Source organism: Haemaphysalis longicornis, unplaced genomic scaffold (assembly GCF_048455015.1).
Source record: "Haemaphysalis longicornis isolate Haplotype H1 unplaced genomic scaffold, Haemaphysalis longicornis Haplotype H1 scaffold_1, whole genome shotgun sequence".
NCBI lineage: Eukaryota > Metazoa > Arthropoda > Arachnida > Ixodida > Ixodidae > Haemaphysalis > Haemaphysalis longicornis.
In genome coordinates this window covers 277,546,065-277,568,483 of record NW_027526203.1, presented here as the reverse complement: position 1 = coordinate 277,568,483, position 22,419 = coordinate 277,546,065, and the positions used below count along the sequence as shown (strand labels likewise).

Genomic DNA, 22,419 nt, shown 5'->3' with positions numbered 1-22,419 from the left:
CTCCTGCAGAACAGAATAGCTGAGTAATTATTGCACTTCCCTGTACTATCCATGAGATTCACCGGTGCTGTGAAGAACTGAGGAGGTCGTTCTGCTGTGTCAACTAATAAATACCTGCCGTTAAGATCTTTCTTCGGTCTGCAGCTACGTCTTCAAGCAGCAGTTACCGATTGCGCCGCATCTGAGCGCTTCGACGCCACTCTAAGAATGCTGAGCTCATTTCGAAGTTTCAGGACAGATCCTCCCCCCTCCCCGAAAGACCGGTTGCTGATAGAGCCGTTTATGCCTGACAATCTGCCATTATGTCTGACATAAAATTCCTGGATTCCCTGTGCCAAAAGAACTGCCGAAGGTTCTGAGCACCAAACGTTCTGATTGATTGTGGGGTTTAACGCGCCGACGCTTCACAGGCGATGAGGCGCGCCGTAGTGGAGGACTCCAGAATAATTTTGGCCACCTGGGAATCTAACGTGTTCCGAAATCTCGAATACGCGGGCGTCCTTGCTTTTCGCCTCCATTAGAAAAGCGTCCGCCACGGCCGGGAATCGAGCCCGCGTCCTCGTGCTCAGCAGCAGAACGCCTTAGCCACTGAGCCACCACGGCGGGTACCAAACGTTCCGATATTCGAGATGGAATCAGGTAATGCAGCGTCCCCAAATACAACCCCGCACCCCCAACGTCATTGAACGTTGAGTGTTGTTTTTTCGCACACAATTATCGACTGAAATGAGGTACAACTTCAAGCCGCAAGTCATTGAGATGGGTCTGGCTTGTCATGGCTTTAAAGCATTCCTGTCGTTGTCGAATCACCCTGCATTTCCCGTAAATCCGTTAAAACAGCAACTCTTGTGTGGCTAATTTTCACGAAGAAAATAAAATTACTTTCCCACAACAAAAGACTTGCCCGCTGCTATTACTGCAAGTCAGAGATTTGTCGTAAAATAAGATGCTGAAGTAAATAGGGATTGAGCCTATATAGGAATTAGGAAATAGGAATTGAGCCTTTTTTCAGTGCCTATTATAGGCGCCTAAAACCGTGATTTTTGGTGCCTAAAGTTCCGGTCTCTAGTTATGACAGTAAAGAGAGAGAAGGTCATAGTAGAGAAGGCACACAAGATGTCGCTGTCACCGTTCGGCAATGAGCAGAGCCGGCTGATTAACCAGCAAAAGCTATGCGTGTCGTGCTTGCGGGAACAGGCTACCGACGGCGCCCGTGCTGGAGTGATCGTTATGGGCATGTGGCTACACTCTATTTCGTCCCTTTTCAACCTGATATGGCGCTGATCCACCCGCCTGTCTACAGCCGGGGATATTACTTAAAAAGTGGCCGGCTGTGGATCACAATACAAAAATGTTTATAGGGACACTACAGGCTGAATGAAATTTCGTTTTATCTGAAAGATCATACCTTTTCTAGCACTCGCAGCTTTTCTTCGACGAGCAACGATGCGTTACTTCCTGAGAAATCCGCGAAAAATTTACTTCATCTTCCCGCGAGGGGAACCATGGGTAGATGCGACGCATCGGGGGTTGCCGTTGCGTTATTCAAATCATCGGACGATGTCATCGGAGCGCGGGCGGCGGAACGACTGAGCGGAGCGGCGCACTTACCGCGTTTATATGCAGCGGAATGAGAGAGAGCAGCGCATAGCAGCGCATAGCAGCGCATAGCAGCGCATGCGCATGTGTTAACCGAGCGCAAGCGCGAGCGCAAGCTGCGCGCTAACGCACAGCTGGCACAGCGACGGGAGCGAGCTGACCGCGCTGACGCACAGATGGCGCTGCGGTGAGAGCGGCGGAGCGCACAGCTGCCGCGCCGAGGATGCGGACTACGCCGCGACAACGACGCGGGACAAGGCGAGTTAAAGAGATGCGTTGCATCTAAAAAGTTGGCATTTCTCTCTCCCGCTTCCCTTTCATTTTTTTGTGGCGTAGACAGCGCGTCACAAAAAAGGTGCGAGGCACTGGTGTGGTCTGGCAACAGTACCTTTTACTTCGCCAAGCCATGGCCGACCACCGATAATGTGTCTTTGGCTGAGGAGGCTAATTTTCACTGTTATTATTTGTCACCGACCCAACGAAAAATGCTCTTCACCGCTCCAGCGGCCGTTGCGTCCGCCTACACCAGACACCCAGACTTCACGCCGGCCCTGAACGAACAAAATATCGCGCAAGAGCGGCTGCCCGGCTAGGCACCCGCTCAACGGCAGCCTTCATCTCAGATCGTATGGCGATCACGTCCATATCATATTCTTTTCTCTCACGCGACACGCCAACCTGGCGTGAAGCACACGCTTGCTTCCCGCAGCTGTCTCGAGTAGTTTTCGCGGCCGAGTGGCTGAACTTCGGAGTGGCTCCGCCCGGCCCAAGCATAACATGAGTAGAGCTACGCACGCACGATGTACGGATTATTTATCAACGGCGTCTCGCAGTCAGCGGCAGTAGACAAGTTCGGATTGTCGGGTACCCCCCTCCAGTAAGTACCCTAACCTTTCAAGGGAGATAAGGTTCGAATTGGGCGCGGACGCGCCTTACTGATAGCAACAACCGCGCCCAGAGAACGGATTAGAATCTCAGGCAGGTCGGGTCGCTTAAACACCTGCAGTATTGCTTGCAGGGGCTTGGGCGTTCACCGTGGTAGGTTATTGACTTGGCTAACTGCGCACCAATGCTTTTTTAAACGAAACTGAAAGCACGATGGCTGACGAGCGGGAGGGATGCAGCCTGTCTCGCAGTGTGTATAATCTGTTGTCTAGTTTTTAGGTGCGGAGTACCTTAGGACCGCACAATGTATACGTCCGCATCTGTGCGCATACCATTTACAATCGCAAAATATCACACAGGCACCGGCAGGATTCGAGCCTGTGTCTGGTAGACCAGACAGAGTTAGTGTCAGTCGTCTTACCCATTGGGCTACGACCGTGAGTTAGTGCCCGAGAGTCAAACGGCTTACTCCCTCGCCTGTAATGTTGCGGAGAACCTTAGGACCTCCCAATGTCCGTCCGCGTCCATCCGTGCGCACACCACCATCAAGCGAACATCAAGTGAAATTCGACTTGAGCAGTGAGTTGCAGTTTCATTTAGGGAATAATTAAGGTGCAACTCACGGCTCAAATCGAATGACGGTCGGGGCGCAAATTGGGTGTAATTTCGAGTCCCCGTACTACGCACCCTCGTCATCATCCACGGAGTGGAGATGCTGCCATTTTTAAAATTACGCCAACTGACGGAAAGCTTTGATTTACAATTATTTCACGTGCTGAACCCCTTCGAAATTGTTTATTTTAGGAAAAACATTTCGAGATGCTTCTCCAATGAGCTCTCGCCGTGCACAAATATTGTGACGTCACAAACCATAAGTACCCGAATGCTTGCGGGGCGTCGACACCCGTTTTCACGTTTTTGGCATTTTCAGCTTTATTAAGCAACTGCGAGTTGTGAGAATGGTAAATTTGGATTCCCGGCACCTAAATCTATCGATACAGGCCAACTTGTTTCCACCCTTTAGTGTCCCTTTAACCACTCCCTGAAATCCTCTTACCTGAACCTCTATCCACGCCACAAAGCATGTCTTCCACCATACCAGAGGCTTTCTTCTGTGGAAGTGCGGACGCGGACACTTCTGAAAGCTAATAAAATGAGCAAGGGAAAAGACCAGCGCCGCTCAAGAGGGCGCTGGTGCGCCCCACTTACCACACTCACGAAACACCACGGCAGCCCAACGGCGCGCGCTCGGCCCCGGCCGCGGTGGCCGCTTTTCAGATTGAGGCGAAAACGCTGGTTTGTGAAGATTTGATCGCACGTTAAAGAACCCCAGGTGATCGAAATTAATCCGAAGCCCTGCACTAAGGCGCGCCTCGCAACTAAGGTGTAGCTCCGGCACGTTCAACCCAAAAATCTGAGCTTAAAAATGACACACCGCTGCCAGTGCCTACTCACTCGCAAGAATACATGCCACCATTTCCTCCAACATATTTGAAAGGCATTTGTGCATGTCCATTGCAACCAAAACAAAAACACGGGGATGAAAACTGTAGTCGCTTACGAACAAAACTCCTCAAGAGCAGTAGTACAAACCAAAACTGACCCATGAGACGCCATCAGGCGGAATTCTCCCCAAGTGAAACACACTACCGAGGGGAAAATTTTGTCTCTGCAACTTCCGTACTCCCAACTTCAACAGGGAAACCTCTCTCCACCAGCCGAAAGCCACAATGCAAACGAACGGATAACACTGATAAACACAGCGAACGAATATAAACCACCACGTGAAACACAGTGACACCCTAACCACCATTCGTGTATGTCACAACTACGAAACCCGTATTTCTCAAGAGAAGACAGTCGAACATGCCCTGCGGCTCGCATTTATAGACGCTTTCACACGTTGCCAAATCCTGTGCATAACATGTTCCACCATATTGGCATCCCTATATCTTGGGGCCTCACTTCGCAGGAGGCACAGGCTGTCACCGGTAAGCCCTTGTACTATTCTACAAACTGAAACGTAGGAACACCTTCCAGTGCATTGGCAGGAGATCAAACCACCGGACTACCATCTTGAAGAAAAATGACTACACTCGACGACTCCATTGCCTCTATTTTACTGAAACCTGCTGCGTCAGAACATGAAACAAAATGAAAAATTTACTTGCTCACAAAATAGGACCTCACTTAAAGATTGCAAGCGCAGAGAGCTAAAGTTGTGGCGCATAAAGGGATTGGAACTGTTAGGCTGAACTGCGTCAGACAGCGACCTGCCCATGCTCGGTGATTCCATTCGCCGAATTTGATTTTGCTTGTGTAGCTGGCGCTGTATTGGATCCTCATTTATCAAGTAGGTAGTCCTGTATTCATTGAATTTCATCCACTTTATGAAATGCAGTCTTGTACGCACTTGTTCGTCCTGCCATCGCTGCTATTTCGTCCTTTTCGCGGTCCGCTGCAATTACTCTGCCGATTCGCCCTGTAGGGGTAGCGCGTACTTTCTGTGGGCCGACGCCGGACCTAAATGAACATCTCTTTTTTTTTTTTTTAAAGCAGACACCTTCCTTTGCTAGATTGGCTAAAACACGCACCCGGCTTGCATCCACAGATCGCGCACCGGCATAAAGTCCGCACAAAGCGTCCGCACAGCTAACCCTTTCCGAACGCTTTCCATACCGGTCCACGCGTGCCATGTCGGCGCGTACATAAGAAAATTAAAACACCGATAAATATTCAGCGCGCTTGGCTTTATGACGTGGGACAGTAAAAACAAACCCGAAGAAGCGCTTGTCGTGCGCTGTTCCATATGCTGGATGATAAAACAAAAACAGGAAGAAACACTCGGCAAGACGTTTCCAGAAACTGCAGCGCCGCTCCTTCCCCTGGCGGGCCCGCGCAAGGCGTCATGGGATCAGCGTGCGCGCGCGGTGCCAGCGGCGACGCGGTGGTCGCGCCCCGCGCCGCGTGCGCGGAGTGAGCCCGTCAAAGGACAAAGTTTAAGTAGAGTGAAATGCTGTGCTTGCAAAGTTATGTTGCGTATGAATTAAAGAATCTTTAAACCATACAACCCAATATAAGAAATAAACTCCGCATCCTTCTGAAACTGCCTGCACAGCATGAGAACCTTTTGTCGTCTGCTTGCAACGTCGTCTGCTAGCACGCAGAGTGGTACCAGCTGCTGCCAGTTGAAAAGCGTCTTCGCGCTTCTGGCTGTCCGCGGAAAAAGAGGAAGTCCTCAACACGAGGAAATATAAAACGAATGTGACACTTGAGCGCCCCGAGAAAAATACAAATAACCAGCTCATGCTTCCGGCAGCTCGCGGGGAGCCGAGTGGGAAACGAAGAAACCCATATCGTGTGCACACGTTATTCGTGATGCATTTCCGCGTGTGTAAAGCTACTCATTCACGACCTGCCTTAGCGTTTGTAGTTTAAGCCATACTGACGATATGGCGCCAAGGAAGCTGCAGGAGCGGACAAATGGGCTGGGTGCTCGGTTGGGACAACAATACGCTACGAGACCGGCATGTTTCGTTGCACAAGTTTCCGAAGGACAAGAAACTTAAAAAGGAATGGGTTCGCCGGATAAATCGCCAGGGTCGTGATGGCCGATTCGCTTTGTGGGAGCCGTCCGAGCATCACAGGATATGTGGAGCCTATTTCAACGCGAGCAGACACAAATGTTACATGGACCGTATGCGACTATTTTTCCACACCGGGTCTTTTCTGAGAGGCGTCCTCCGGTAAAGACAGGTAAGCCCAGCATTATAACGTAAATTATGCTTTTTATATGTTTTGTTTCTAGCTGCCGCGAAGTGAACGAAACGCTGCCCTCCTAGCGCCCGACCCGCTGCAGGCATCCAAGACGGACTAGTGAGATGCAGCACCGTCGAGATACTCCTGTGAGCTCAGAGTAATCAACTCCCGTTTTGTAATGAATTTTAGCACAAAGGGCGTAACAGGGCGATAAAACAATACTTTCGCTCCATCCGGCAACGACGCGGTTTCTCCAACGACAGCGACTGCCTGCAGCCCGATTCCTGCGGCATTGGAGGGACGTCGTTTCTTCTGTTGTGCGTTCAGCATTTCGACTATTTCTTTTCGGTCGCGCATCGTGGAATTATTGATTCCAACTTTTAATGTGTGGTGTACTTCCTGTGTGAAAACAAAGGAGACAACTCGTCATGGCTGACCCATGATTCTTGACCGAAGATGAGCTCCGTGAACTTGGCGTTAAATTCAACAGACCCCCCATGTTAAATGGTCGGCGTCAAATGACAGTAGCAGAGGGAACACACACACGGCAGATCGCCAACCTGAGGAGACACGTTGAGCGAGTTATTCGGGAAGTGAAGAACTTGAGAATACTGTGCTATGTTTTCCGAAATGCGATGGCTTACAAGCTAAACCAGATGTGGAAAATTTGTTGCTACCTGAACTTCACACAAGAACCGCTTCTCAGTCGATAAGTATAAGCAAAATGTCAACTATTCGTGTTTTGTATTAGCGCCCTCTGAACAGTTTTACCTTTTAGTCGGTATTGGTTAGATTTACTAACGTAATAAAAGTGTACGTCTTTTATTGTAATGATACCATACTAGCTGCCTCGTCTCTTTTTCTACTGAAATAAACATTTTTATTTTCAGATTTACACACAGCCGAAAACAGCAAAAGAGGTCATGATTGCACAATATGACTTGCCACCTCTTAGGCAACAGTACTTGAAACAAATACAGACATAGTGTAGCGTGAACCGATGGGATATACACTGCAACTCCCCAAAATGCAGCAGTTTGTTGAAGAAATGCGGGCTGTGGTAAGAATTCTGAAGTTTGAAAAAGAAGCCAGTCATCAAAATAGCTGTCAAGGATAGCAGGTTTTCTGCATGCATCACACAATGTTAAACGCCGAAGCTGCACCGTCAACAAATGCTGCCTCCACAGGCGCTGTCGCGCACGGTACGGTTTGGCACGGTAGAGCTACACGAAGAGCGGCCCGGGCGGCAGCGGCGGTGCCTGCTGCGGCGCTCACAGTTCCCAGGCTGCTTTGCGGCCGCCGTTTGGGGGCGCGCGCAACTTTCCGGAAACGTCTATTGGCTTACGACGCGTTCCAAAGCACAATAAACGCGCGTGCATCATAAATCTCGCTCGCGTTCTTGTTTAACCTTCAGCTTCTGTGGAGGCAGTATCACAGCAGCGCGGATAGACAGTGATTCTGCAACGCGTAGCCGCAGTGGGTGTGCTGCCAACATAGTAGTTTATAGTAGACATTTCAAGACAACTCGGCGGCGAACTCTGGGGAAAAAATTATTTCGCTCATCTCATAAAAATTCACTTAGGCATCCTATGCAAAAGCGTGGTAGTGCGGGCTTGTTGATACATACTGGACATTTGAACAGCGCATAACGGGACGAAAGATTGACAGGACAGGACGCTGTTTAAGCGCTGTTGTTTAAATGGTAAATCCTGTGCAAATTCTCAGTAAACATATTATTGTACGCGATGTTATTTGTTGCGTACAGCTGAGAAAGACCAGCAGCATAGAAAATTTCACCTAGTTCTTACCACTTTGGTACGTGGGCAGTGGCTCAGCAATGTATTCCAATGACAAACTTGGTCCTCATCACAGGCATTGATCGGGGTGGGCTGGCGTACCCATCTTTGCCATTTGTTGGACTTGTAAACCACCTCCAGGTAGCTGCTATAAGCTCGGCTCCATTCATTGGGGGAAGTCGCAGTAATTGAAAAAGTTTATGTCCACTAGTGCGCCCTTCGCTCGAAAAAACATTTAGTTTTCGCGCAAGAATTACGGCGCCACGCACAAAATGGCCGTGTTGGAGCTTCTCTGCACAAATTCAGGCCCATCCATTCAAATTTTCCACATGCACAGACAAACTCCATGCATAAAACCTACTCAACATAAAGCCAAAGTCGGTAAAGTTTCTTAATGTTGGCTTAAACGGGAACCCTCATAAATAGAGTATCAGGAAAATATGGTAGCAGTGTGGTTTACTTCTGTACTTTTACGTTCGCATAGCTAAAAGGCGGCACTGGACTGACCACTTTATTCTGGGAGCGGACCGGTATATAGTCGCCTCGTTGGGTCATTGATAGTTGAACCTGGCCGTCACTCTCCGCCCCACCTCACAAAAAAAAAAAACAAAAAAAAAAAACAGAATATTGCAAATAATGTAACGAGTTCACGAAGGTCTACATAGTCCAGCCACTCACGCGATTAACAAAGGAACAAAAATATAAATAAAGAAAATAAAATAACAAAATCGCAAAGGTTTATCTCATCCAGCTCATCCACGTAATAACTAAAAAACAAATAAAAATTTGCAGAAATTGTATAGTGGGATTTGCCGAATTTGTTAATACGTACACTCTGCTCTTTAAAGTTGCCTTCACTACGACAGATATGAATTGCGGGAAAAGGAATTTTTCCGGGAACCATGATATAACTAGTCTAATAAATTACAGAGGTCTTGAGGCATTTTATTCAATACCTGCATAAGGGTCCCTGTGTCCTTATGAAACACCATATAACAAGCCCCTTTAAAGACGGCTTCACTACTATGTAGAAATTGTTTTGCTGGGAAGATATTTTTAGGGGTAATATACACCTTGTACCCCTATGCGAACGATTAACCAAGAGCCTTTAGAGTCGGCTTCATTCCTTTACAGTAAGCTTAGCAGGGAAGACATTTTTGTTCCCAATGTAAGGAGTCTGATGCCAAAGTATGGTTGCCAAAATGAATTTTAATAAATACCTACATGATATCACCTGCATTCCAATGTAGCGCCATACACAGAGCTTGTTTAGAGTCGGTCCACGAGTATACACAAATGCATCGCTGGAAGACATTGTAGGGACCATATAAGAAGTCCGATGGCGAAGTATGATGGCCCCAAGGCCTTTTATTAAATACCCCTATACGGCCCAACGTATCACTACAGAGCGCTACAAACCAAGCCCCTTGAACGTTGGGTTCACCCCTTTAAACAAATGCCTAGCCTGGAACAATTTTAGGAGCAAGATAAAGAGCCTGATATCGATGTAGCAAGGCCCTAGCACCTTCCAGTAAAGACATTTTTATGCGCGGCGAAAGTGTGACACATCAAGTGTTACGGAGTGTCCTCGGTGAGTCGAGTGTCCTTGGTGAGCCCGCACTGAAATTCATGGACATGTAAAAATACAGAGAGCCGCTAAACACTGCTACACGGGAAAATGCGAAAGCATTGCAATTTACTTTATCATGTGCGATCCCCTATGTCTAATGGTAGGCCTATCGGGATAAGGTTATCTTCTGTTGGGAGAATGTTTTCACCATCAGAGCGATCGATATATGGCATGTAACCTTCGAGTCGTGACGCTTGTGGTTATGTCTGCTGGTGGCGGATTTTTCTCCAACGAGCGCTTCTTCTTTGCTCGCTGTGCGCCACTTTTTTGTACCCTTGCATCTTCTCCGGAGGTGTCTTTCCGTGGGCAAACACGTTCACAGCTGTTGCTGAGGCAGACACTTCACAGACCACCGCAGTATAAACAGCGCAGCAGAAACGTCTCCAGTGGTGCGATTGTATGTTTTAATTGTTATGGTCCAAGCCATATTGGCCTAGTCCAGTGAGTTTGGCCGTGTATCACAGTTTGACCTTGAAGTGATACCACGTTACTCGCCGCCCCTCAAGTGCCGCCTCTCCTCACTCAGGGAAGGACGAAGGACGGCTCGATGAAGGGAGGAGGCCGAGTGTAGCGGCGTGAAGGAGAGAGCGAGGACGCTGGTCCATCTGTGCCGAAGATGTCTGCGTGGTCCTAGTAGCGAAATCGGCAAGCTGCGTCGGACCATCTTGCCGATTTCGCTCAGCGTGCTAATGAATCAAAGCGGAAACGTGAGCCCGATTACACGAAGCGGCAGGCTGAAACACGTAAAAATGGGAACTTCGGCGATCTGAGCGTCGGGAGAATGATGCAGAAAGACGACAGCGACGAGCTTTCGAGACTGTAATGGACGCCTCGCCTTGGACTCCGACGACGGCTTCGGAAACTGACTAAACGACGGTAGTGAGCGCTCGCAGTACGGAGCGTTCGACTAGTCATATCGTTCGGTTGGCAAACTGTGCTTCGGCTGCTTTCACTTGCATAACCGGGTCTAGCCGAGCTGAGCCGTAGCCATTTTTTTCGACGTTCGCAATTAATCCTAAGAAAGCAGATCCAACACCGTGAAACATTTTCATGGTTTTAATTTGCCACAATGTACCTGAATGACCGGTATCCTTGTCCAAGGGAACCTATTCACGATATCTGGCGCAAAAAGTCTGTTTTGTTCTGTCACATCGCGCAATAGTAAGGGTCGTGTTCGCATTGCGCGATGTAACAGCGCACAACCTTACAACACCTCATAACAATTTTAGACGTCAAATCATATGCTGGTCCTTGCCATTGGCCTACTATGCACTAATGATAGTAGTGTTTGACCATTCAAAACTGTTGTGGGGATGTAAAAGCGCGGGAATTTTTGAGAGTGAATGCGCAATACGCTGGAATGACATTTGCAGCATATGACAGTACCGTATCAAACGTAACCGGTAAGATCAGAAGTCGGTGAAGAGGAGAAGTCAGTGGTCCAGTTTGAATACAAGCCGGGAGCCCGACCTTAAAAGTAATGCCACACAGATGCTACATTTTCGTTTCAATCCACAATTAGCCACCATAACCGAAAATGGGCCGCTCATGCGGTGGACAAAAGATTCAGGCCGGTTCTTCAATGGCCAGGCACAACTTTGTCTTCACAGCACCACTGAATTGATTGATTGATTGATTGTAGGGTTTAACGCGCCGACGCAACGCAGGCGATGAGGCGCGCCGTAGTGGAGGGCTCCGGATTAATTTTGACCACCTGATGATCTTTCACGTGCGCCGAAATCTCGTACACACGGGCGTTTGTGCTTTCCGCCTCCATCAGAAAAGCGGCTGCCGCGGCTGGGAATCGAACCCGCGACCTCGTGCTCAGTAGCGCAACGCCTTAAAGGAGCCATGAAGAGAAAACACAAGTTTGGTTCATTCGAAAGATTGTCTCGTTAGAACCATAACGACACCACTTATAACGCAAACTTCGCTCAAATAAGCTACATAATTAGGAAAAACGGGAATGGTCATGCGACCCACCAGCTCATTTCCCGCAACAGAACCTATGCCGTCACATGGGCTAAGCTCTGCGATTGGCGGAGGCCGGCAAAAGCAAACGCATGTTAGGCAGGGCTTACAGTTTGCATAGCGAGCTAAATGCCCGTGAAACATACTGCACATTCTTTTTATGACAAAGAACGGTGGAGTAAACGGTTGAAGTTCCGAACGAACACACAAGCGTGTGCGCCAATGCGTACGAAACAACCGCCTGGCCGAGCTCGACATCTCGCCGTCGCGCAGACGAATTTTCGGGTTCGAGGCGCTCTGACCTTGGAGGAAAAATGCCGTAAACACCGCGCATTGACGCTCGTATCTTTCTGGTCGAAGCAGAGAGCTCGCGCGAACGGCTTTCCATACACGACACCGGCCAACTGGCATAAGCGATACTGCTACTGAAGTTGAACTATTATTAACCGTAATAAAAATACGGCACATACGTACCAGTCTGTATTCGTCCGTGGCGACGGCGCTGACGAGGCAGCGGTGCCGACGGCAGGGCGTTCGTCTGTTGTGGCTATCGCGGAATGGTCGCTTTCCCGTCCACCGCGTATCCCACAACTCTTGCCGCTCGTGCACTTAGAAGCGTTGAGCGTTCAAGTGGTGTGAGGTTGTTAAATGCAAGCCCGAGCTCCTCGGCGAGAGTTTTGTTCTCCGGATCAGGCGATTCCATGACTAGGGCTGCGGGTGCACTAGGTTTTACTAGCATTTTTAAAATGGCCGCCGTCTCGGTCGACTCCCGCGTGTGGGTGCTATATGGAGTCGACATACTAAGTATCTGTTTCATGGACCGGCCCGTGTGACACCATTGCTCACGTCACCAAATGTGCAATTTTAGCGGGAGATTTAAAATTTTGGCTTAAATTGCCTTATTTCTCAGTGAATAAAGCATCATTTGCTTCCGGGAAAGCGCTTGGGGTACTATGAAACACCTAATCTTTCGAATAAAACAAACTTTTGTTTTCTCTTCATGGCTCCTTTAAGCACTGAGCCACCACAGCGGGTTACCAGTGAATTCGTCTCGAGACTCTTTCAAGATGCACTACTGGTTTACGTGGTTGTTTCTCTACGAAACTGACCGGCTTTGTTTAGAGCTGTTTCAAAATTGGGGCCTATCGTCGGTCTTGCGTGACTGGCGTACTACATTTCCAGATAGAAAGGGAAATTACACTAAAGTGCACTCTGAAGGAAACCCCACGCATGCTGCGCGGGCAATCTGCCGCCATCCCACCTGTCTAAAATGCGACTGCTACGAGCAGAATTTATGCCCTACTCTAGGTGATCGCTCTTGGCTTCGTTCATTGGCGCATTCCCCGGTGCGGGATGCAACCATTAGACATTTAAGGGGTAAAAGTATTCAAGTCGTAAAGTTATGAAAACCCAGCATGAACATCCCATTTCTATGTCAACAACCCCTCAAAATTCAGTTTTACCAGCGAGCGTTTTTCGTAGTTCCTCAGGTTTATAAGACAACGCAGAACCCTAGATACTTCCAGTAACTTTCCGGCATTCTCGCTTGCCCAACGTTATATTGCGTATGCGTCGGCGGAAAAGGCACAATTTCACAGGCGTTACCCAAGTTCACATTAAAGCTCATGTATGAGTCATCTAGAATTCTCCAATGAACGCCACCGCCTTAATGGGCGCTTCAAACACCTATCCACCGCTATTGGCGGTGAGCGCGAACACAGGCGGCGCTGCGAAGCGCGCCTCCGTGACGTCAGCTTAGGGATTCTCGCATTTGTCGTCTGCTTCACTCAGGATCGCTCTCCCTGCTGTTTCTTTGCGGTCGGTCAACGTCTGATGCTTGTCCGCACCAGAATTGGCGTGTGGGTAACTTTTTATCATAATAATAGGCTTAAAATCGCATACACTAGCTCATGGTGTCAATTAAAGTATAGTTTTGGATACCGCTACGGCAGAAACATTGCCGGCGCCTGTGCGGAGCGCGAAGAGTTGGAGCTAGGCGTTAGCTTCTCATGTAAGCATTCGAACAAAAGGAACAGTCAGCTGCTAATAACCGACAACAGCGAAAATGGAAGACCAAAACAAATTCTAGGCCTTCAGGGCTGTCGGCTTTGGCAGAAGGCATCACGATTCCCGGTAATCAAATGTAAGGTAAAACAGTTTTTGCAACTTTGCCGAACGCTCGAACGCGTTTTGTCACATCACTTTACGATTTAAAGGCATGAAAGTTTGCCGACATGCACTATAGACTGCAAAAACTGTAGGTTGAGTTCCAAATAACCCAGTGTGTATATACGCGCGTGCTGATTCTATACCCGGCATCTAACCAGTACGGAGGTTTATTGAGCAAAACGAGTCACGTCTTCGTTAAATTTATAGTAACACATATATGTTTGTTAAGACTTGGAGGGATATTTCGGAACATTTTGCACAGCCATATCTTCCCGATATTCGGATATGCGTTATAGGAAAACTGCACTCAAGAGGAGGAGGAGGAGTAAGAGGAGGAGGGGAAAACTTTGTTTAACAATTAAATCGATCTGGTTAGTGGGCCGGGTCCTCAGACCAGGACAAGAGAGTAGAAGTAATTTTCTTTTGTTTTCGAAGAACAAATAGGATTTGTTCTTCGCGCCTGGAAGGGTTGTAAAGCAATAATGAGCTACTTGGATCGGTTTCGAGTCTTGTAATATATGCAGGTATACTATTTATTACGTTATTTAGCGTATATATCATGCCTTCAACACCGTAATCATGTCATCATTGTTCGAGTTGAGAGTCAGTTCGTTATGATAACGATATAATTACGACAGAAATTCGGAGCACAAAAGCCGCCTTCGAGTAGTGTGGACCACGTTGTTTAGGGCGCGATCGCGGTGGCGTAGCACAAACTTTCTTATTGTATATTTATGTGAATAAACAAAGCACGCTGCGGATATTCACCTTCTTGCACGCAGCCGTAATGAAAGCCAATCTGTGAAGAAGGGAATGTATGCCATACAAAATGAAGGAAATATCCACACGACCTTTGTGAGGCTCCCAAACATCCAGAAACCTCCTAATAAGAAGTTGGTGACGGCGCAGAAAAATTAATGCGTTGGGCAGAAAAAAAGCAAGAAACATTAATCCGATACAAGACAACAACGAAAGAAACAGAAGAAAGCCGTTTTAGTTCCTGCTGTGTGATGAGCGTGTAGAGGCCGCTGCTTGGTACGTAGTATTAGACTGTTGAGTCTTCATAGGAGCATCTAAAAAATACTGCAGGGAAGCCTACGCATTTTGAATACTTATCGAGAAGCTCTGATCGCTGATCCTCGCGAATAAGCAAGAAAGGACGAGTTACACACGATCTTCTGACCGATACTCTGAAGAAAGTTGTTCTCTATCTCTTCGTGTGTTGCAAACTTGTGGGGGATACAGCTTAGAATTATTCAGATGTGTCAGAAGCTGGCAAAATAACTGAGTCACTAGAAATACGCTTTTTAACGCACTACAAAAACGAAGCGGGCGATGTCTAGCCCAGGCACTGTTGCCCCTGACAAGCGGAGTGTAGCAGACGACAGCGGCGCGAATCCCTAAGCCGACGTCAGAGCCAGGGGGCGCCACTCAAACATCTCACCGCCAATAGGGCTAGTGCGCTGCTACTTGAGCGGCACAGGCAGCGCCTCCTGGCAGCCGCGCGGCATATTTTGCTCGTACGGGCACGGCCTCCGCGATCGGCTGCCGGCGGTGCGCCGTTGCTCCGGCCGTCCCAATCGCCCGGAGAGAGCGTAATTCCGAAAAGGCCGTTTCGCCGTTTTCCGCCGCAACGCGGCGCGCGGAGCCGATGGTTGAAACGAAAGCCGGGTATGCTGCAACGCTTCTCGAGATGGCGTTTCGTCAACTTTCCCGCTTCGTATCGCAATAAAAAGAAAGCATAGCTGATGTTATGGATGCAAAGCGACTCATAGAACCTGATAATAATGAATTTATTTTACCTACGATTGCAGCCATGCGACTTCTTTAACATGTGCCGCATGACGCCTTCGACACACGGACAATATTCCCTACTACCAATGTATTGATTGATTTGATTGATTGTAGGGTTTAACGCGCCGACGCAACGCAGGGGATGAGGCGCGCCGTAGTGGAGGGCTCCGGATTAATTTTGACCACCTGGGGATCTTTAACGTGCGCCGAAATCTCGTACACACGGGCGTTTTTGCTTTTCGCCTCCATCAGAAAAGCGGCCGCCGCGGCCGGGAATCGAACCCGCGACCTCGTGCTCAGCAGCGCAACGCCTTAGCCACTGAGCCACCGCGGCGGGTTACTACCAGTATAAAATTTCTGGTGCTTAAGTTAACGTTCGGTTCGCTAAAAGGTGATTATTTTTCAGGCATTTCTTATCCAGGCTTACGTACTTCATATAATCTGCATGGTCAATGCAGTTAAGTAGAGTGCGGGACGCGATCGCGTCATACGAACGACGAATGGCTGCGCTCTTGTCTGGCCTTCGAATTAATGCCTGTTGGGTGGAAGCCCCCGTCATATTTTTAGGATTAACACGTTTAAAGAGTATTACGTTGAGCGATAGCCTCGAAGATATGGCAATCTGTTCTATACATGTGCGTTAGGCAAGTTACAGTTTCAATTTCAGTCGCAACAAATAAAACAACTTGAAGTCAGATGCACCCTGATTTCATTGTATTCTTAAACGTATTTCGGTGGCCACAGGCAAGCCCAATTTTCAATATTTTGGACCCAAGACTGAAGACATTTAAATTTTCAAATACTGATTTCAAAGCCCATCCATGTGTAAAGCAATGATGACAGGTTTCATGTTTGCTTTGGACATCTACACACTACAGCTGTTTTCAGAGGCCCGTTCTTCCACACGAAAATATGCGAGACTTGTCTGTATGAAAAAAAAAGGTGGCGACAACAGTGTTTGCAAAATCATTTTAGTGTGACCGCGCACAACCTGCATACAACTCCTCGTAAGATTTTCTGGGTTTTGGGGGGCAACCGAATGCTTGTAATGCTGCTTTCTTTAGATAGTGACAGTGTGTCTTTCGTTTAGAGAAAACTGCATAAAGAAGGAATAACACCATCGTAAACGCGCGCTAATTGTTAGCTGAGTTGCACGCCGCAAAAAGCGAATATAAATTGAAATCTTGTAAATTAAAAAAAGGCATGTGTGTAAGAATATAATCAATAGGCTGCATAACAAGTGTTCCTTGGACGAGGTATCAAGAAAAAATATACAAATGTTCAACTTCTAAAAATAACTGGCAAAATCAAACACGGCGCCAATATAATTATATTGGCATAGTGTGGGTTAAGGCCAACAATCGAGCGCAGTGGTTGCATTTTTAAAAATGCAACCACTGCGCTCGATTGTTGGTCATAACCCACCCTATGCGGAAATAAAAATATAACTGCTGTTCCAACAAGCAAGCGCACGATAATTCTGTAGCCGAGAAGTTTTCGCACCCAAATATCCGCGCACCTGAATGTCCGCACGGAAATGTCCTGCACCGATCAAGCGCAGCAATCACAGCGCGATTAACTTTTCAGTGCTGTTCCTCGAAGCTCATGAGACAAGCGGACTTCATGACCCGGTAGTTCGGTTTGTCAGCTCAACAAAAATAAAGCTGCAACACAGTTACGTGAATTCCGGCCGTGAAAACATGGGGACGTGAATTTGCAGCACCTGCTCTGGGCCTGCCCGAGATTGCATCAAGTTCGCCTGCGGCACCTTCGTGCAACCGGTCTCCACCCTGGCCGCCCTCCTGACCTGCAACGCTGGGTGCATGGACCGTGTCACCGACAACTCCTGAACTTTATACACGAAACTAACTTGTTCGTGTTTCTGTAAGCGCCTACATCTATTATGCCGCTGGGCAAACTTTCGAATTAAAAAAAAAAGAAGAAAAAAAAAAAGAAAACACGCAGCAACTCAGGCCCCACAAAGCCGGCCAGGGGAGTCGGTGCAAGCTGCCGAACCATCGGCTAACACCACCACCTCGCGGCGCGTTGCGGAGTTAGCCAAATTACATGTTTTTGCTGGGGGACGCGCCGAATGGGACGGCCGGAGCAACGGCGCGCCGCCGGCAGCCGATCGCGGAGGCCGTGGTACGGGGCCGGCGCGGTCAGCCGCCCCCAGCGGCGGAGGTATCACAGAGCGGCGCCTTTACGGACGCAAAATAAGCAATTCTGCCTACTTCTATGTTTGCCGATGGCTCAACAGTTACAAAAACGAGTCTGGAACATCGCCGAAGAATAAATTATGTTGGTTTTTATGCTAATGTTATTAAGGAGAGCGCGGGCTGCGCTCCGAGAAGCCCTCTGATCACCTCAACGCTTGGTTCCAGCATTTCTTCGTCAACAGCGTCTGTCGGAACATATATATTGGCTCTACAGTTTTGTGGCTGCCTTCGCACGCAGGAACGTCAGCAAAACCGAATTTCACATCACGAATTTGTGCGGGCACCTTTTTCGGGTGACGTGTACACTATCTTCGAGGTTCGACAGCTTCAATAGCGCTCGTCGTGCTAACATTTAAATAAGCGTTTTATTTGCTGCTGTGTGTCCTGCGTTGGGCGAACAGATGGCTTATCCCACGCACGCGGCAACTTCGTGGACAATTTCTGCTCGGCTGTCGTGGCTACTGAGGTAAAATCGCCGTCGCCGTGTGTTAGCCCCAGCCGCGGCAGACAGCCTTCCAGCAGCTTCCTCGAAAAAAAAAGCGCTTTGGGTTTGCCGACGAGCACAGAAAAACGAAGCAAGGGATTATGTACGTGAAATATAAACAAAATTCGAGAAATTTAGAGAATTGTACGTGTGTATGGATTCCTATGCCGCTTCTGTTCAACTTGAGGCTTTTAATTGCGGCCAGATTGGTGCTTGTCTGATCTTTTCGTAATTTTGTTTGCTTTTCTGGTTTGTGTTATTTTGGAATCAATAAACAGGTGATTGAGGCGGATTGGTTTTCTTTTTGTTTTATTAGTTCATTTCTAGCTCTATTGGTATTTTTAGTTTTTCTTGTAGAAATAACATACATTTACGTTATTATACGACAAATGTTTTAATAATTATGGCCTTTAGTACGAATGCAAGGCGTTTGGGATTTGGTGCGTATTAATAATTTTTTTGTGTTGTTCGGGTTGCATTTCCGGGTTCTTTATAATTTTGTTTTATTAATCGTGTGATTGTTGTGAATAGGCAGACTTCTCGATATAGCGAGTTCATTTTTATTCTTTTTTCCTGTATGTATTTTTAACTTCACTCGGCAAATGGTGTATACAGTTACACTATTACGACGCATTAACTTCGATCTCCCATTGTGCGGTATTGTGCAAATTCCAGGCATTACAAAGATTGGGCTCTGGGGTATTACCAAAAAAATGCTGACGGATTAAAATTTACATTCCATATTTTTTGCTTACTCCCAGCCGCACTTGCATTTTAAACTATTCATTTGAATCACGCCATGTTCCAGGGCTATATAGGGGGCCCTGTTTCGGCCTGAATTTCTGAGTTGATGCCGAAGACATGGTTGCTGGCGTTTTTTGTTTTTTTCCGCAGGCGAAGTAGCCTTTATTTTTTAGTATTTCTCAGGGCTTCCTATTTATTCGAAGCCGCAGAACAGTTCACGCACGGCTCGTTTCGCGTAGTCACGCTGGCCCTGCGCACGGGATACGCGGACCGGCGAAGCACGGTACGAGCAAAAGATGCGGCGCGGATCGACAGGGGGCGCCGCTGGTTGAAATTCAGTGGCGCCACCATACCAGCGCACGAGGCTTATAGTCCCCTGTTTGACCGAAAGAACCACTTCAGTCAGATTCATGCTTTACTAACCGTATCTCTCTGCGGGTAGCGAATAAAGTTCTGGCAGGAATACCAGGAAAACACAGAGTGGTACTGTGATCACACATTGCTGAAAGGTATATGCTAACTATAACAATCTGGGAATAACGCATCAGCTTCACTTCAAATAACTTTGTGTTATTACAATAATTATATAGAAAAAGGTCGTTTTACTGCAGGCTAGGGCTAGGATGTGAATTCTGGGATTTCTGAAATTTTACTTTAAGTTTTTTCTCCCTACTACTGTAAAGAGACTACTCCGGTAAAAAACAAGCCTTTCCCACCAGTTCTACCATTTTCATGCTGTTTTCAAACAATGACAGCCTTCCTCCGCACGGATCTCGTCGCAGAATGGTGAGTTGGGCTAGTTGGTGAAATTGCATTTGGAAACCTTCAGAAAGCGCAACACTGAAAAAGCGCTCGTCCTGTGTTCCCTTAGTTCGTGTCGCGGGTTTTCAGTGTTGTGCTTTCTGAAGGTTTCAAAAAACGGATCTCGTATTTTGTTTTGTTTTGTTTTCGCACACATGGCAGCAGAAGAAACTTATTTCTGCGTGTACAGCTCCAGTGGCGTTAATCGGCCGCACACGTGCTTAGCCGCAAAAAATGACGGTTATGCACTCGCATAGCTAACCAGGGAGACCTCTTAAAATCGCCACGGCTGTAAGAAAAGGTACGCAATCGATGTGCACGTGCCAGAGTACGATGCATAACCGAGGACTTCCGACTTGAAGCACCTAACGAACACTGAGTCCGTCCTGGTACCACAACCCGGTGTAGGGATTTACATCTCCAAGTAGTGTCATGTCAAATTTTAAAACATGTACTGTGGCAACCACCTCTTCGCGCAGCGCCTAATATTCACGCTAAAGCCTCCCGTGAATACACTGAGAAGACAAGAAGGGTAAATGCGCTTGTTCTCCGTGCACTCGACGGTGGCCTCCGCCTTTGCACTGCGCTACTGCGACAGTATCCAGAAGCGATTTCAAGGAAAGCCTCGGTCTTGGCTTTAGGCCTGTCTGGCCAAAAAGTAGGGCATCACAACGACCACTTCTGCACTTCGTCATGCATAGAGCGCACATGTCGCCGACGTATTCCCAGTCCAAGCACACACCTTTTGCGTTTACGTACACCAGTGTAACATCACGCGTTCTTAGTGAGTACTAGGCGGTCCTCTTAATCTGAACTGCACTACCAGTAACGCACTCCGAGCTTTTCGTGTGACAGCGCGTCTGGTTAGGAAGTCCCTCTATATGGAGCGCCGCAAGCACCGCTCACAGATGCTAATGTGGGACCTCGTCCTTCGCGTCGTCTTTCTTTTCGCGTGCATGCGCCGGATGCAAATGCTGACTACGTCCGCCATGCTAAGCAACGAAAAGCTCGCGCTTTTAACAGCGTCGGTGGGGATAATATTGGTTGGAAAGTTACAAGGATTGCATTTTCGGGCATTTACCTATGAATGCTGAAAAGTACCTGTCCATTGAAATACCAGAAATTTGCCTGACATAGAAAGGGGCTGAAAAGGCGCGCCGCTTTATTTTGAGCCATTCCGTCGTTGCGAAGCATCATGTCGCTGGGGTGTTGCTTTTGTCTCTCCTCTCAGACGTAAATGTGGAGGACAGGAACTGTCAGATGCAAATGGCTGCTATAGAGCCTGCGTGTTCATGTCTGCACGTAGTTTGGCGAAGATAAAAGGGTGAGTAAAATCGATAACGTCGTTGATGGCTCTGAAGTTCGATTATTACGTGCTGTTTGATACCCCATGAGAATGCTCGTCAGAAGTATTTTATAATTTTCGAGACTTGTATCATCAAAACGCTTTAAAAATAAAGAATCTAAAAACGACTCCTGAGAAATGCCGAATTTGTATACATAATATTTTCCAAGTGCCTGCAGAATTAAAAAAAAAACAAATCGGAAAAATTGTATCCCTATATTATTGTTCCTAAACACCATCCTGGTAAACGCAGTTAGCACTGAATGACAATATACAAGGGGTCTGTCAATGGCGTACAGTATGGGGGGTCCCCGTGGATTATTTTACATCCTTCGTAAGTATAAAGGCGGAAATAGTGATACACATCGTAATTACGGGCCAGTAGCCGCATCGGGCATTAGGACTACAATATTTGGATGTTTGGTCAAACTTGCAGACCATCTTTTTGTATGCGTGCTAATACGATAATCACTGTTCAGCATGGAGATAAAAAACCAAACAAAATTTACATCCACCGCCGGTCATCCTAGAAATAACTTTACACAGTTTGTATTGAAATTTTTGCTGTTTCAACAACGATCAATTACAAATATATCCCTACAGCCTCCATACAATATAGATTAAAATGAAATTTCAACATATTCCTGGGTGATTACCCAACTGATAAGAACAATCGACAAAATTTGTGGAACCGTCGCAAGTGTTAAATATGGTCGAGAGTTCGATGGAATATTGTCTGGTCAGGTAAAGGAATTTGTATAAAAAAGGCAGGACACTGACCAATGTTCAAACAAAATTGACGCTTCGGGATCCGTACGTATGCCTTGTTCACAATCTGCGAACAAGGGACACAACTGGGAACAAGGGATCCGTACTAATCCCGAAACGTCATTGTGTTTTAGCATTGGCCAGTGTCCTGTCTTTTCTATAAAAGTGTTAAATATATTACTCGCGTAGTACCCAGGCGTTCTATATTCGTGGTACATTTCACATTTTACAGTAATTATCTTCCAATTGCTGTTTAATAATGCTCAAATGTAAGCCAATTGTACTATCGTTTTGTTTAAAATAAATTGAAAAATCAAACAACATCAGCAAATCAAGAACTAGTGTAGTAGCTTGTAGATAATAGCAACCCTGAGCAAGAAATTCACAAGTAGTATTTAAAAAATAGTTATTCCGAGTATTCTATGCCACAGTTATAATTATACTGTCCCTATTGA

General features: G+C 47.3%; 1 protein-coding gene across 1 annotated transcript in view; it reads right to left on the bottom strand.

Annotated features, from left to right (window-relative positions):
• Positions 1–22,419, bottom strand: part of LOC144158983 (substance-K receptor-like) — a 481,277-nt gene that overhangs the window by 278,875 nt on the left and 179,983 nt on the right. The gene's annotated exons all lie outside the window — the stretch shown is intronic.